Source organism: Anabrus simplex, chromosome 3, assembly GCF_040414725.1.
Source record: "Anabrus simplex isolate iqAnaSimp1 chromosome 3, ASM4041472v1, whole genome shotgun sequence".
Classification (NCBI taxonomy): Eukaryota; Metazoa; Arthropoda; class Insecta; order Orthoptera; family Tettigoniidae; genus Anabrus; species Anabrus simplex.
This window is the reverse complement of record NC_090267.1, coordinates 308,595,313-308,610,135: the sequence shown is the minus strand read 5'-3', so window position 1 is coordinate 308,610,135 and position 14,823 is coordinate 308,595,313.

The window sequence follows — 14,823 nt, the reverse complement described above, 5'->3', positions numbered from 1 at the left end:
ACATCAACTATCGCACATTTCTTGAACATGTTAAGGATCATTCTTAATTTTATATTGGTGTTATTGACGAACTCTCAGTTAACCAACATGTGCTGTGTGTGTGGTAAGGGCTGCCATCTGTTATGTCGCTGTAAACTCAATTCTCGCGGCACAGGGCAGGCAGTATGTAGAGATTGAGACGGCGGTGTTTTAACTTATTAGTCGGTTTCCCAGCCTACTCACCGTATAGGGAGTTCCTCCTTAACGAAAAAAGCGGCAGCATATACTCCTCATGTACGCTACCAAAATTGGTAAAATGCAGCAACAACCAAGCTACCTTTGCATCTTTAGTACCGAGTACCACCAGAGGTACTAAAACGGGCCGAATACCACACAACGTATGGGATTCGAATTGATAGTTTGCCTCGTGTGTTAGATGCGGCTATTGGTGGTTATGTTGATCGGATCCCTAGCGAGATACCTTCGTAGATAGTAGTCGGTAGTATATATGTCTAAATCTAATCCGTGGATCCAAAGTCAATACGGATGTCTCTATTCATCGGAGGTATTTCCAGGACTTCTTTCTCCAGCATCGGTCGGCGTGACATGTCTTCTCAGAGAGTTTTAAAATAGGAGAAAGTGTGAGATGATTTTCTGTCTCCAATAAATGTAGCACGAATATCTTGATTCCTGGTGTCTGTAGCATGTATACTACGGAGCTTTTCGTCACCTTAGTCGTTCTGGAGTGTGAGACGGGTGAGAAAAGAGACCACTTTCTCGTCTGTACCGACATGTTAAGTTCTCCGCAGTCTATTGACACCTCTTTCCCTCAACGCCCTCTGGCGAAACATATTCATGACTTTCTAGCCAGGTTTTGTGTTGCTGGCACCAAAATCACTTTCGCGTGTCTCCAAAATCTCTTTATGAATTTGCGGATGAAGTCCGAAAAGAAGCGCTACTTTCACCATCTAGACCTGTGAATGTACCAGCTAGGGACATTTGTTCTCTGCAACGTCATATCATCTTGGCGTCCTGGGAATTTGAGCGGCTAGCTACCCTAACTACCATCAAGCCGAGAGCAATTAAGAAGACAACTGCCTTGTGGCGGTCATCTGTCCGGCCTTCGCGGAGAGAGGCGTTGACTTTGTGTAGGCTGAGGATACGTTATGGAAAATCTACGCACTCTTATCTCCTAAAGAGGTATGTACGATAGTGTGTTTTTGTGAGACCGACGCCAACCCACATCCTAACAGAGTGCACCGATCTCTCTGGCCTACAGAACCTCGGCATACAAGTGACGCTCGAACTTATACTCGCTGTTGATGCGAATATTGCTGATCTCGTGAGAATGTATTAATCAAGGGCATAAACATTTCAATTGTTGTGTTATCCAGGGAACGTATGTTCCATTTTGTTGGGTTTGTGCCCTTTGCGGTTTCATAAAATATCTTTCATTTTAAAAGTCATTTTCAAATTGCTTCGTTGAATAAATGGATTCATTTTATTTTATTTCTGTTTTCATTTGAAGAATGTCTGTTGAAAAGGTACTATTTCCACCTTAAGAAATGTGTGGAAAAGCCCAAGAAACGTAAAATAAAAGGCGCATGCAATGTACCCCTGCTCGGGTTTGGTACAACTTTTAAGGAACTACGAGGGCAGATCAGAAAATAAGTTGAACTTCCCAGTTATGGTCATTTATTACACCACCTATACAACAGCAACACGACTATAACGACATACACTGTAACGTCACTTTTCCACATAGTTTCCAAGAGACTCCAAACATTTCTGCGAACGCACAACCAACTTGTCGATGCCGGATGCACAGAAATTTCCTCCAGCTTTCTGCAACCACTCGGAGAGAGCGGCCTCCACCTCCTCATCGGTCTGGAAACGTCGACCACCGAGCTCCGTTTTGAGCTTACCGAACAGATGCGAGTCACATGGCGCTACGTCGGGACTGTAGGGTTGATGTTGCCAGACCTCCCAATTGAAACGCTGCAGCAATTCTCTCGTTTGGCGGGCATTGTGAGGTGTTGCGTTATCGTGCACAAAATCACACCGGTGCTCAATTCCCCCGCCGCTTCTCTTTAATCGTTTTACGGTACCGGGCAATGTTTTACAATACGACGCCGCGTTGATCATCGTTCCTTTCGGCATGAATTCCACGTGCAGCAAACCCTCCATGTCAAACAACACTGTCGCCATATCCTTACCGGCTAAAGGTTGAACCTTGGCTTCCTTTCGTTGTGGTGATGAGGGGTACACCCATTCCATTGATGTTCGCTTCATTTCGGGGGTGAAGTGGTGGACCCACGTTTCGTCGCCTGTGACGATCCGCCGCAGAAACCCCTTGCCGTCTGCGGCATATCGTTGCACAAATGCCAGGGAGGATTGGAAACGTTGTCCCTTGTGCTCATCGGTGAGAAGACGTGGGACCCACCTTTGACACAGCTTACGATATCCAAAGTCCTCGTGAACAATGGCGAACACACTGCCATACGACATGATCAGCTGCGTCGCGATTTCCCTCAGTTTAATGCACCGGTTCTGTCTAATGATCGCATTCACACTGTTGACTTTTGCACGGGTCCTGGGCGTTGTGGGCCTGCCTTCGCGATGGTTCTCCGTGATATCCGTGCGTCCGGTTTCGAATTGCTGACACCACTTTACGTTACCTTGCCGGAAAATGGCCCGCTCCCCATACACAGCAATAATTTCACAATGAATGTCCGTGCAATTCTTCCTTTTGGCCCATAGGAATCGGATTGTCGCACGCACCTCATATTTGGAGTGAACGTCCAGTTGACGCGCCATTTCATTTGGCCGCTATTCACACAATACTAAACGAGACACCACAGCGACCTGCCTAACAGACGTGTGGGCAGTGTCTGTCCCTTTCTCCGCTGTGCGCACGTTTGCGACACACAGTGCACTGCTGCGGTGCGTTAGTGCAACTAACCTTCTGATCCACCTGCGTACATATTTCTGGTCGGGATTACTCATGGCACTCCATAACATTCAACTACTGTAATGCATGTGTACGATATACTGTTGTACTTTTGGAAGTGGAAATAGCACCTTTTGAACAGATACTCATCTTTTGTTCGGAGAGGATGATTACCTAGTCGTACTTCTTCTTAAAACAAAATACACTACCACCACCAACACCACCACCAACACCACCACCTTTGGATTTTGTAGCCTCAGTGTTGCCTTCACAAATATTTTCTTAACGTATGATATTAATCGGTCAACGTGAGGAAAATGCCATCTTATTTCTTCAGCAACTCCATGCAACCCGTGCGTAATACACGTTAAATGGACCATTTTTGTGTAGACTACATTAAGTAGCCTTGCTACTTTCACCATGTATAGTATGATGCGGCATCGTTTACTAGCAACAGGATTCGTTCTCGCATTACTTAATAATCCCACATTTGCCTTATGGTATTGTCTAAAAACATTGAAATTGTGGAATGGTTAGCAGCATCTAGAAAGTCTGAATGGAGTATATAACGTATACATCCATACACAAACCCCTGACGATCCACGAGAATCGTGCCAGTTGTGACTATTCCGGGGTTTTCCGTGGTCAGCAGAGGTAAGGAATCGTGAGGGGTAATTGGCTAGAGAGTGAAAAACAGAGTATAAATCACTTCGGTAGGTATTGTAGGTATTGTAGGTATTTCTTTTCTCAGGAATCAAAAAACGTTAGTATAAAAATGGCAAATCAAAAAGAGTATGATATAGATCCGGCAGTTGAAACACTAACGAGAAGAGTACAGGGGCTCACCTTTTACAATTTTGGCGAAGGCACATTAACACCACTGGAGCTCGTCAGCACTGAATAAGAAACGAGGGGCTTAGAAACCTCGGAACAGATACATTAGTAGCTCCGAAAGGTACAATATTTTGTAAGGTAACTCCCATTTCAGATTACAGTCAGTTTAACAAAGATAATATACAATGCCGAGCGGAGGATAGCCTCAGTTTTGAGAAGTATTCGTATTAGAAAATGAGACCACGCCTCAGTACATTTAAACTTCACGGGTTACAACCTGGTACTACACCTTACACGGTTTACAAAAGTGCCCCATCACATGGTATAGAAGTTACCTTCGAGATACATTAATAAACAGAGCATTTATTACACTTTATTAACAAAATTTTGCTTAACACCAAGGTTACCACAAGGTTAAAAGCATATGCAGGGGTCTAATGCTCGGCCACAGAAAAGGAAATATTTTGTCGTGATACCTGTCATGATCCTAAGGACAGGACAGGCTGGGGACTTGGGCTCGATTTTAGGAAGCTTACACTATCACAATAACAAAGCTACACTTCCAATTCACTCACAACTCCCTTCACCTGGATTATGCAAAGCAACTGTATACTCTTACAAGTAAACAAATAAACAAGGAAACTGGTCTGTACAAATATGAACAAACTTGATATGTGAGAGGGATTCTCTCAAGTCCTTGTCCTCTCGAATTTCTTCTACACATGATATTTTACGACTGCAAAATGATAGAGAAACTTGGTGAATAATTAACTCGTATTTAAGGATCTTATTTCACCTCCCTCTTCTATCTTTTCTCTCGATTCTCCTCTCTGCTACGCCGTAGCAGTCTCGGATGTCGTGATATCTAGTCGAAAGGAAAATGTAGCTCCACATACTAGAACTCGGTACACAGAAATACCGTTGTTACCCAACTAAAGTCAAATTCCCTTTGTTGTAGTTTTCTGGTTATATATGCGTTTGTTGAGCATAATAGCACACTGCCTTTACTTAAATCTCTTTAACAGTTGGGTAGGGTTCCTCTCTCTGATTCTCTGTGGATCACTGCCACGATGCGTAATTCACGGTACCTGTATCAGTTCTCCTTTTTCTCTATGGATCTCAGCCACGACACGTAACTCACAGTAGCTGGATAGCCCCCCCCCCCCCCTCACGGGCTTTTCAAAATTCATCTTATATGGTTAGGTCCTACTTTCTCGAATTTTTCCAGTGCCTTCCGAAATATCATTCCCTACTACCCACAGAGTTATGTTGTGTCTGTCTGATTGGCTCGCATGTTCCTCCCACCAATCTAACGCGGAGTGTCGAGGAATCTATAGAACAAAGTATTTTTCCGATGAGTCAAAATTATTGCGTGGCCTACGTGACACTTCTTCCCACTGGTTTCTCGATCTACCCGTCAAGGTTTCCTATAGCGTTTATGTTTCTGCATTGCCGCCGTTCTGTTGGATATCTCATCATGTTGCACACACACTGGACTCGCTTCCACTAAACTTAGATTTATCTTAAAATTATATTGAATTATACGCGTTTAATATTTCGAATTTACACTCAAATATAATCATCACTCGCATGAATATTCAGGGCACTGAAACTTTCTGCCACTATTGCACATTTGCTTAGGTTTTAAACCATTACTCCCAATCTCTTACTCTCGGAGGTCGCGGATTCGAGACTCGCACGTGTCTGTTCTCTCGGCAATGAAGTATGAAAGGGGCGCATCACGACATGCGGTGGTGACAACATCCAATAGGCCGGTAATCCTAAATCGAGAGGAGGCTGAAAATCAAGCACTTCAGAATTTAAAGACGAGAACCCTAATTGGGCTTAAGGTCCAACGAAACAGAGGCTAAGCCCATACTAAGGGGCCGACTAAGTGATAGAACATATAAGGCTGAAAGCAGAAGTTAAATTTAGAAGACGAGAAAACTTAATCACCCAATTCGAATTGAAGGGGAGAATTACGAGGGTAACCAATCGCGCTCCCTTGCATTAAGTATACTTTTCATCAGGGAATACAATTTAAGACCGAATACTGCCCACAAGGACCATCATTACAATTAGAAATGATGCCCTAACTATTTCATACTAACAAAAGCCGCTGAAAACTACACTACACTTCACATTCAGAAATAATCACTTAGTTACTGTTATTGGGCCGATGACCTTCGATGTTAGGCCCCTTTAAACAACAAGCATCATCATCATCAGTTACTGTTATTCTGCCATACTTTGTTCGTTGGGACTTCCTTCGGGCCAGACCCTCGCCTCCTATCTTCCAAGGGAGACTGTCTCTGTCCTCGGTCAAGACGCATACACAATCATCGTAGCAAGTTCAAAAAATACACGGCTTATATAGGGAAATGGTATAATGATCTAGGTGTTTTAGTCTCCTGAGCACTGTTTGGGTAGCCTCAATTAGATATTACAGGCTATGATTGGCCAAATATTTTACATTCCAGCTTATGATAGACATATAGGATTAGATGATGTTTCGGAGGCAGTATTAACAACTTCAGAAACATAATTTTAACAACAGCCTGTAGATAGGTTCACCAACTTCGAATTACAAACTTTGTCAGTGACTAATACTGGACTTTGCCTTCAAACAGATATCAGGTCCATCTAGCCATCGGAGGAGAAACGTTTACAATGACACAACATTCTCAGTTCTTATCAGAGATGGCCATAGTAGAGAAACGCATAAAATCAGGCGATGATGCTGTACCACCGGTACTGTAACATCCGCGACATACCTCCCAGAAACAACCGTAATCTCATCAACCGATACACAGGCGATATTGTTGCTGCAATTCATTCTAATTTCTTAAACGCGAATTTATATCAGGAGGGCAAAGGACTTTCCCTCCATGTTGCCTTGTCCTAGATCAACTGTGCTGTGTACATAGTTAAGAATTTTCGGAATTGCTTCTTGTTCACTTTCTTGAGCGGAATGTTGGTAGATACTAACATTTCGCACAGTTCATTTAAGAAATGGAAAGGTTTGGCAGACTAATATTTCGATGTATCAAACAAAAGCCTACCTGCTCTCTTCAGAAGACTCTCTATTCACGCAACTTTTATGCTTGCCGTAGCGCAGTGGTGCTAGCACTTTAAATCGATTTACCGCCGCTACCTTAACTTCACACTTTTTACAAGAAAGTGTTTTTCCGTCAGGACTGAAGAACTTTTTCCCGTAATGATGATGATGATGATCAATCAATCAATCAATCAATCAATCAATCAATCAATCAATCAACACATTTTCTCACTTTTAACGAACAGGACTACACTGCCGATCTAACAGTCCAAAGTTCCAGAGCTGGAATGACCAAGCCGCAGACAGCCGTGATTCGTGAACACTCTTCGTCTATTTTCAGCGGGGAGAAGGTCAAATATTGGAGACTCTCAGGGAAAAAACTATGCCCTTTTACTAATCTGTTTCCTAGGAGTACCCGATGATTCGGAAAATATCAATTCACTACACTAGTGGCGGAAAAATCTATCTGACTTGGAGGCCAATTTTTCCTCCAGGCCAGAGGAGAAACCTCCTCTTCATTGATAATTTTGAAAAGTGAAGAGGAAGAAGCTTTTCTTAAGAAAAGGCTCTTTTCAGGGTTGAATTTTGAGTTATTTAGTGAATTGCGGTGCTAAAATTTGGAACAGGCCTAAATTGTTATTGTAGACCAGGCCCTACTACTACTACTACCACCAACACTACTACTACTACTACTACTACTACTACTACTACTACTACTACTACTACCACTACTAAGTCAGCCTGTGCCGTAAGTATGCACACTGCTCATTCGAAACAGCGCGTCAAAGTAGGGACGGAATAACTGGAATACTATGAAGAACCAGTGTGTTACGTATCAGCTGTATCAGAAAACGTATGAACCAGAGGAATGGCATGCTAAAGAAGAAAGTTTTCTAACTCCCGGCTATTTCCCGCCAATATTCAGTCAGGCTATTATACTCGGTATACAGCAGTAATCCCATCTATCGGAGTTGAGAGCCAGCATAAGAGACAAATAACATCACAACAAACAATGGACAATTTAATGTCATTGTTGATCAATATTATGCGCTTTCGATATTGTAGGCCTTCACATTTAGTTTTCTTCCGACTCTGAAATACCACTCATCATAGTCGGTACGGTAAAACTAAATCAGTCATAAACGATCGGAAATTGTAAACTTTCGTTATGTAGTACTTTTCGATGGACCAAAAACATAGGTACTTAAAAATTAAATTTTAGGCGCCTTCCCCTAAACTACAATTTTATCCAGGCTGAATAAAATTGTTTATAGCCTAGACTGTAGTTTCTTATTCCCAGACTCTATATACCGATTTTCATTAAATGCTATTAATCCATTTTCTCGTGGCTCGGCGTCGATACGGACTTAGCAGCAAAAATACAAATTCATGAATATCTGTGTTATCATAGCCGGTACGGTAAAAATGTATAAAATATAAATGGTCGGAAATTTAATTTTATATAACTTTGTTTATATAGTATTTATCGATACGATCACTAATAATATAAATATTTGGGAATCACATTTTAGGCCTTCCCCTAAACTACCATTTCACTCAGCGTCAATAAAATTCTTTATAGCCTAGATTATAGTGGCTCATTCTCCGACATTGTATATCAGTTTTTAATGAGATAGAACCACTGGTGACGTAAATATTTAAGAATTAATTTTAGGCCTTCCCCTAAAATACCATTTCACTCAGCGTGACTAAAATTATTAATATCCTATATTGTAGCGACTTATTCACTGACTTCATATACCAATTTGTATTAAGATAGGACCACTAATAACATAAATATTTGAAAATTAAATTTAAGGCCTTCCCCTAAACTACCATTTCTATCAGCGTGAATAAAATTATTTATGGCTTAGATTGTAGCGACATATTTCCCGACTTTGCATACCGATTTTAATTAAATTCTCTTCATCCGTTTTCTAGTGATGCGTGTACAGACAGACAGACAGACAGACAGACAGACAGACAGACAGACAGACAGACAGACAGACAGACAGACAGAAATTACGGAAAAGTAAAATGTGCATTTCCTTGTTACTGTGGACATGACCGATACAGAAATACCATTCTTTTTAAATTCTGAGCAATGTACAGACAAAACTCTTATTTTATATATATAGATTTCCCATGGTTTAACCAAGAATACGTCTAGTAAGTTATTGAGACGAGTCGTTTCTTGTACTACTTGTGTAAATCCTCCCTCCCGAATTAACTTATTTGCCAGTTTCTGTTCATGGGCTTCACTTGCAGCTCCATTCCATTCAACCTCAGGCAAGTTTAGATCTCCCCCAATTATTACCACATCATTATTATTGTTTTTATGAGTATAATCTATTATTTCCTCAAATATTTCCATGTCTCTTTCCTCTCTTCCAGGCTTGTATGTTCCTATAATTCCCACCTCCTTCATATTATCACAAATTAATTTTATCCCTAATATTTCATCCCTTTCATCGGTAAACCATTCATGTGAACAATAAGTTTCCTTCACCAGAATAAACAACGCTCCTCCCTTTTTATCTCCTCGGTCTCTACAATAGACTGTGTACCCTTCTGGAAATACTTCTCTATTACCCACCCCTTCTCTCAACCACGATTCCACTCCTAACACCACATCAGTCTCATAAGATTCCACCAATGTACAGAATTTTAATTGTTTATTTACTACACTCTGACAGTTTACCAAGAGCAATCTCAGACCCCCTCCTCCCTAAAACTTGACTGTTGCAATTGGGTAACTTGAGAAATTCCTTACTTTCCTGAGTTTCATTTTTAGCTGGCTGAGCCAGCTTGAAGTACAGCTGGCTCTTTCTAATAGTTTCCCTGGTCAGTATTATAACTCAAGGGAGTTACCTTTTTTACAGTACATATCTTATGATTAATAAAATCTAGAACAATATTTGCTATCTTTCGTTTACCTGAATTGTTTAGATGAAGGCCATGCTTTGTGTAACAGTGTCTCTCGAAACTGCTGCTATCAATTACCTGTGTATTACGAAAATTCACAGGTAATTGAAAGCAGCAAATTTTAACCATATCTGTATTAACTTTGTCCATTTCAATGTTCACACACGAGTCTCTAATCAAATCATGCCTGTGGGGCACGTTCACTACGAAGATGTTAGTGTGAGTCAGCTTACCTAGTGTACATTTAAGTTCAGAAATAGCATTCTTAGCGTCGTTGTGAACTACGTCGTTCGTCCCGCCGATGATCACTACTGCATCACGACTACCGAGATTTCTTACCGCCTGCTCCGTGTTTTCCAGAAATAGAAACACACCGCTTGACATTGCCCTGAAGTTGAACCGACACTCGTTAATAGACGCTTCATATTCCGAACCGCACGTCAAGTTACTAAAAGAACAATGTACTCCGCATTGTAAGGTATTTGTTGTACACAGAAAAAGGACATGATTGTTCTCAAAGCAGGGTCATACTATGGCAGGAGGACGTCCCGTTTGTCAAGTGCAAACGTTTCGAAAATTGTTTTTAAAGTTCAATTGAACTAGATTTTAAAGCTGAATTAGGTCAAATCTGTTACTGTACGACCAACCAGATGAAGTAGACAGAGAAAAAAGTATATCTACCTGCCTACAGTGCCGTATTACAATGATAAATACGAGCTGGACGACGAAGAAGTGAGGGGTCTCATGATCGGTGCAAAAGGCACAATCCCTAAGAAGACGAGCTTCAACATCAGTACCAAGGAGCTCAAAGCGCTCAGGGGTTCTCTTCTGATGCTCATTCAGACACCACTTATATTCGCCAGACAAAGATCATGGATTTACCATTTACAAAAAAGAATCCTTATATTTAACGAAGTTGTTATAGTGTATTCTTTGTCTTTACGCAGCCACCAAATGGATTTTGAAAATAAAATAAAAATAATAGCGATGTTCGACTCTTCTTAGATTAATTACCCATTTTATAATCATTTAAATTAGTTCACTTAGTTTGTTAACTATCTTACTATGCTTTCGTAACTACATAGTTACATGTACGTAAAACCGAGCGAGTTGGCCGTGCGGTTAGCTGTGATCTTGCATTCGGGAGATAGTGGGTTCGAACCCCGCTGTCGGCAGCTCTGAAAATGGTTTTCGTGGTTTCCTATTTTCACACCACGCAAATACTGAGGCTGTACCTTAACCCTCAAACACACGCGTATGGGGTGGAATCCGCCCCAGCTCATTTTATTTCCTTGTGAAATGTACAAATAACTTTTCTGTGCTCTCCCAGCTCCTGTACCTTTCTGGGTGGATCACCGCAGAAAGTCATTCTTACATAATCTATCTTAAAACCTCCAATTAATACATTAATTCATATTTTACAATACAATACGTGGGGTGGAAAGCACCCTCACGCATGTCTGCTTCCTAAGATCTGGCGCGTGTGCTTGAGGGTTAATTAAGGCCGTTGCTTCCTTCCCACGCTTCCCTGTCCAATCTACGTATCTACCTATCTACATCGGTGCGACGAAAAGTAAATTATTAAAAAAAACCTTAAAATTCCTATTACGGACTCTTCTTAGATTTCGTAACTCATTTTATAATTTTTAAAGTTAGTTCACGTACTTAGACTACTATGCTTTTCTAACTGGATTATTGTACATAGAATGCGGTATTTTGTATTGTTCCGAAATGTAATTAATCATTTCATAATTATTCAAGTGAGTTATTGTTATGGTGTGATTTTTACTGTAAAACGGATCCCATTTAGTATCATTGTAAGTAGTATAATTGTATCGTTCTGCGGCCACCTCCTCCTCCGGCTCTCGGGAGATTTTGGAGCGAGATTTGAATTTGTAAACAAAACCACGTGCTTTTTGACAGCTGTCAACGACAACAACGCATCGCTAACCTCACTGCTGCCATCTTGACGGGCCTAAACCTCAGTGGTACCAACTTAACCTCACAAGCGCGAGACAAATCCACGTGTTTTTGACAGCCATGTGCTTTTTGACAGACAACAACGCATCGCAAACCTAAGTGCTGCCATCTTGACGGGCCTAAGACCTCAGTGCTACCAACTTAACCTCACTAGTGCGAGATTTGAATTTGTAAACAAATCCACGTGCTTTTTGACAGCTGTCATCCGCCATCTTTAAACTACAGAGCACCGTGCTGCCCTCTTTATCGCAGTAGCTGCAAATTCGTCACCTGTCATCCGCAGTGCTGCTATCTTAACGGGCCTAAACCTCAGTGCTACCAACTTAACCTCACTAGCGAGAGATTTGAATCTGTAAACAAATCCACGTGCTTTTTGACAGCTGTCATCCGCCATCTTTAAACTACAGAGCACCGTGCTACCTTCTTTATCACAGTAGCTGCAAATTCGTCACCTGTCATCCGGAGTGCTATCTTAACGGGCCTAAACCTCTGTGCTACCAACTTAGCCTCACTAGCGCGAGATTTGAATCGGTAAACAAAGCCACGTGCTTTTTTGACAGCTGTCATCCGCCATCTTTAATCCAGAGAGGACCGTGCTGCCATCTTTAGTTGAAATGTGGTGGGGGTAAATTCCACGTTCTTCACAAACCCACGTGCTTTTTTGACAGCTGTCATCCACCATCTTTAATCTACAGAGCGCCACGCTGCACTCTGTGGTGGCGGACAATTTGAAATGCTGCCAAGAGAGCATCGTGTTGGCATCTTTATTCTTTGACATGTGGTGGCGGCAAATTCCACATCCGCCATCTGAGAGCACCGTGCTGCGCTCTTGATCGTAGTAGCGGACAATTTAAAAAGAAGCGATTAAGAATATATAATCGAACACTGTACTCGATATAACATATGATCAGAACATCGATTTGTTCTAAGAGAAAACAAGACTAAAGTTTTGAATAGCTTGCGTATGATAGCGATTGCTATAACCTCCTTTTCCAGCTCTGTTAAGGCATAGCTTTATCGAACATACAACGCGATCTTACACATAAGACAGCACGCATACCGCGTACCTACAAGTTTAGACTTGAACACATACTACTGTTTATAGTTCGACGTTGTTGAACACTGCATTGCATGACTAGAATCGAGCACTGTTTAGAAAGAAAAAAAATTATCTTCTCAACATACTTACTAAGCTGCTCTTCCTCCTCTATCAAGGTACATCTCTATCGAACGTGCATCGCAAAAGCAAGAGTATTGCAAGTTTAGACTTGAACACATACTAGAGTTCGATGTTGCTGATATTGCTCTTCTCAACATGAGATAGACGATAACATACCTACGAATCTGCTCATCACCTTCTTTCTTGACATATTTACTCTTCTTCCTTGAGTGATATACTATTGAACAAAACTCTATCTTGCTAATAAGGAGCGGGAGGAATGTAATACCTAACCTAAAATAAAAGAATATGTCAATTCTACATTATTTATTTACATCTTGTATGTACAAGTTTTATCTCGCATCATTTTACCGTAGTGATGTTTGCGTACTTCTCCTATTCTCGACATAATTCTTGAATGTACAAGTTTAAACTTGCCGTACTACGCTCTCAGCGTATCTCTCCCTATCTTTATACAATATGTACAGTGAATTGTGATATAATACAGCTTAACGTATATATTATAAAGTACACACCTCTAGCATAACGTTTTTTTACACACACCTGCTTTATGTAAAGTAGTACCTATCAATAATACTATGCCCCCAGGCTAGAGTGTTGGTAGAATTTGGAATGACAAACCGTTTGCAATCATCATTATTAAGGGCTACCTTACTAATTAAATGAGTGTACAACTGGTGCTTCTTGCTTCTAATGACAGACATTTGCTTATGCAAAATAGGTGGATTACTTTTAATGCAATTGTTATAGTTTTCAAAACTTAGCTGATTCTGAACTACATTCTTTTTAACCCCCTTCAATCTCTTTATTTGTAGTTCATTTAAGAGTTTTATGGAATATGACTTGGATTTAGTACCTACAAATGAATCGATAATATTTCCAGCACATTCATCTTTCATTTTACCTAGAACCTTTTTGTTCACTAGCGGAAGATGATATTGCTTATTTGCAGGATAGTTACTAGTATCAAACCTACCCAAGTCTGGCTTTATATCATTGTAATAGTCATCAGTTTTGATTTGATAATAAACGAATCGGTATCTGTGTAGAGCAATTGCGCATTATGCGCGTACTCCTTCATCATATAATCGTAATGGAATTCATACGTGAGTGTTTTAGCCAATTCAAGTACTGCAAAGCCGACGTAGGTATGTTTGTCGTACTTAACCCTAACACGATTCATCTGTATAATAACTAAATTCTCATGTATGATGGTACAGCTGTGGAAATTTGGTTTACTTATTAAATAGTTAGCACCATACCTTTTCTTAATATTTTCCCAGTTTGTAATCAATTTTACATCAACGCGTTTGTCAACAATTTCCATAGTCTTACCAAACACACTGTTATTCATGAGCTTGTAGAAAACTTTCTCAAACTCGTTAACTGCATTTGTTCTTAAATTATTGTTCAGATCGATATATGGCTTTAGCCACGGTGACTGATTTAATTCTAGTACGCGATGAATTTTGGATAACTTCAAACCATGCTGCAAACACTGTTTTAAATTTCGGTAATGAACGGTATACTTAGATTTATCACACAAATTAGCAATTAGCATTTTCGTCGTTGATGCGATGAACGGGGGCTTCATATTTTCAGGGCAGAACGGTAAGTCATTATGAGAAGTGTGTAACTCTTTAGAATACTGTAAGTCAACTTCGAGGAAATAGCCTTTATCAGCTTCATCGCCTAGGGCGTGCAGCTGTAAAGCATCAATTTCGCACTGCGTTAGCCAGCGGAAACCACTCACCGGTAGATGCTGACTCATCGCCCACCCATACTGATTATTAGCATCGAGATAAACAATATACTGAGATTCCTGACTAGAATCGAAACTCGGCATGTACTTATTATTTGCCTTAGAATACCGCCCACTGCACTGACTTAGACCGCCTCGAATAGACGATTTTATAA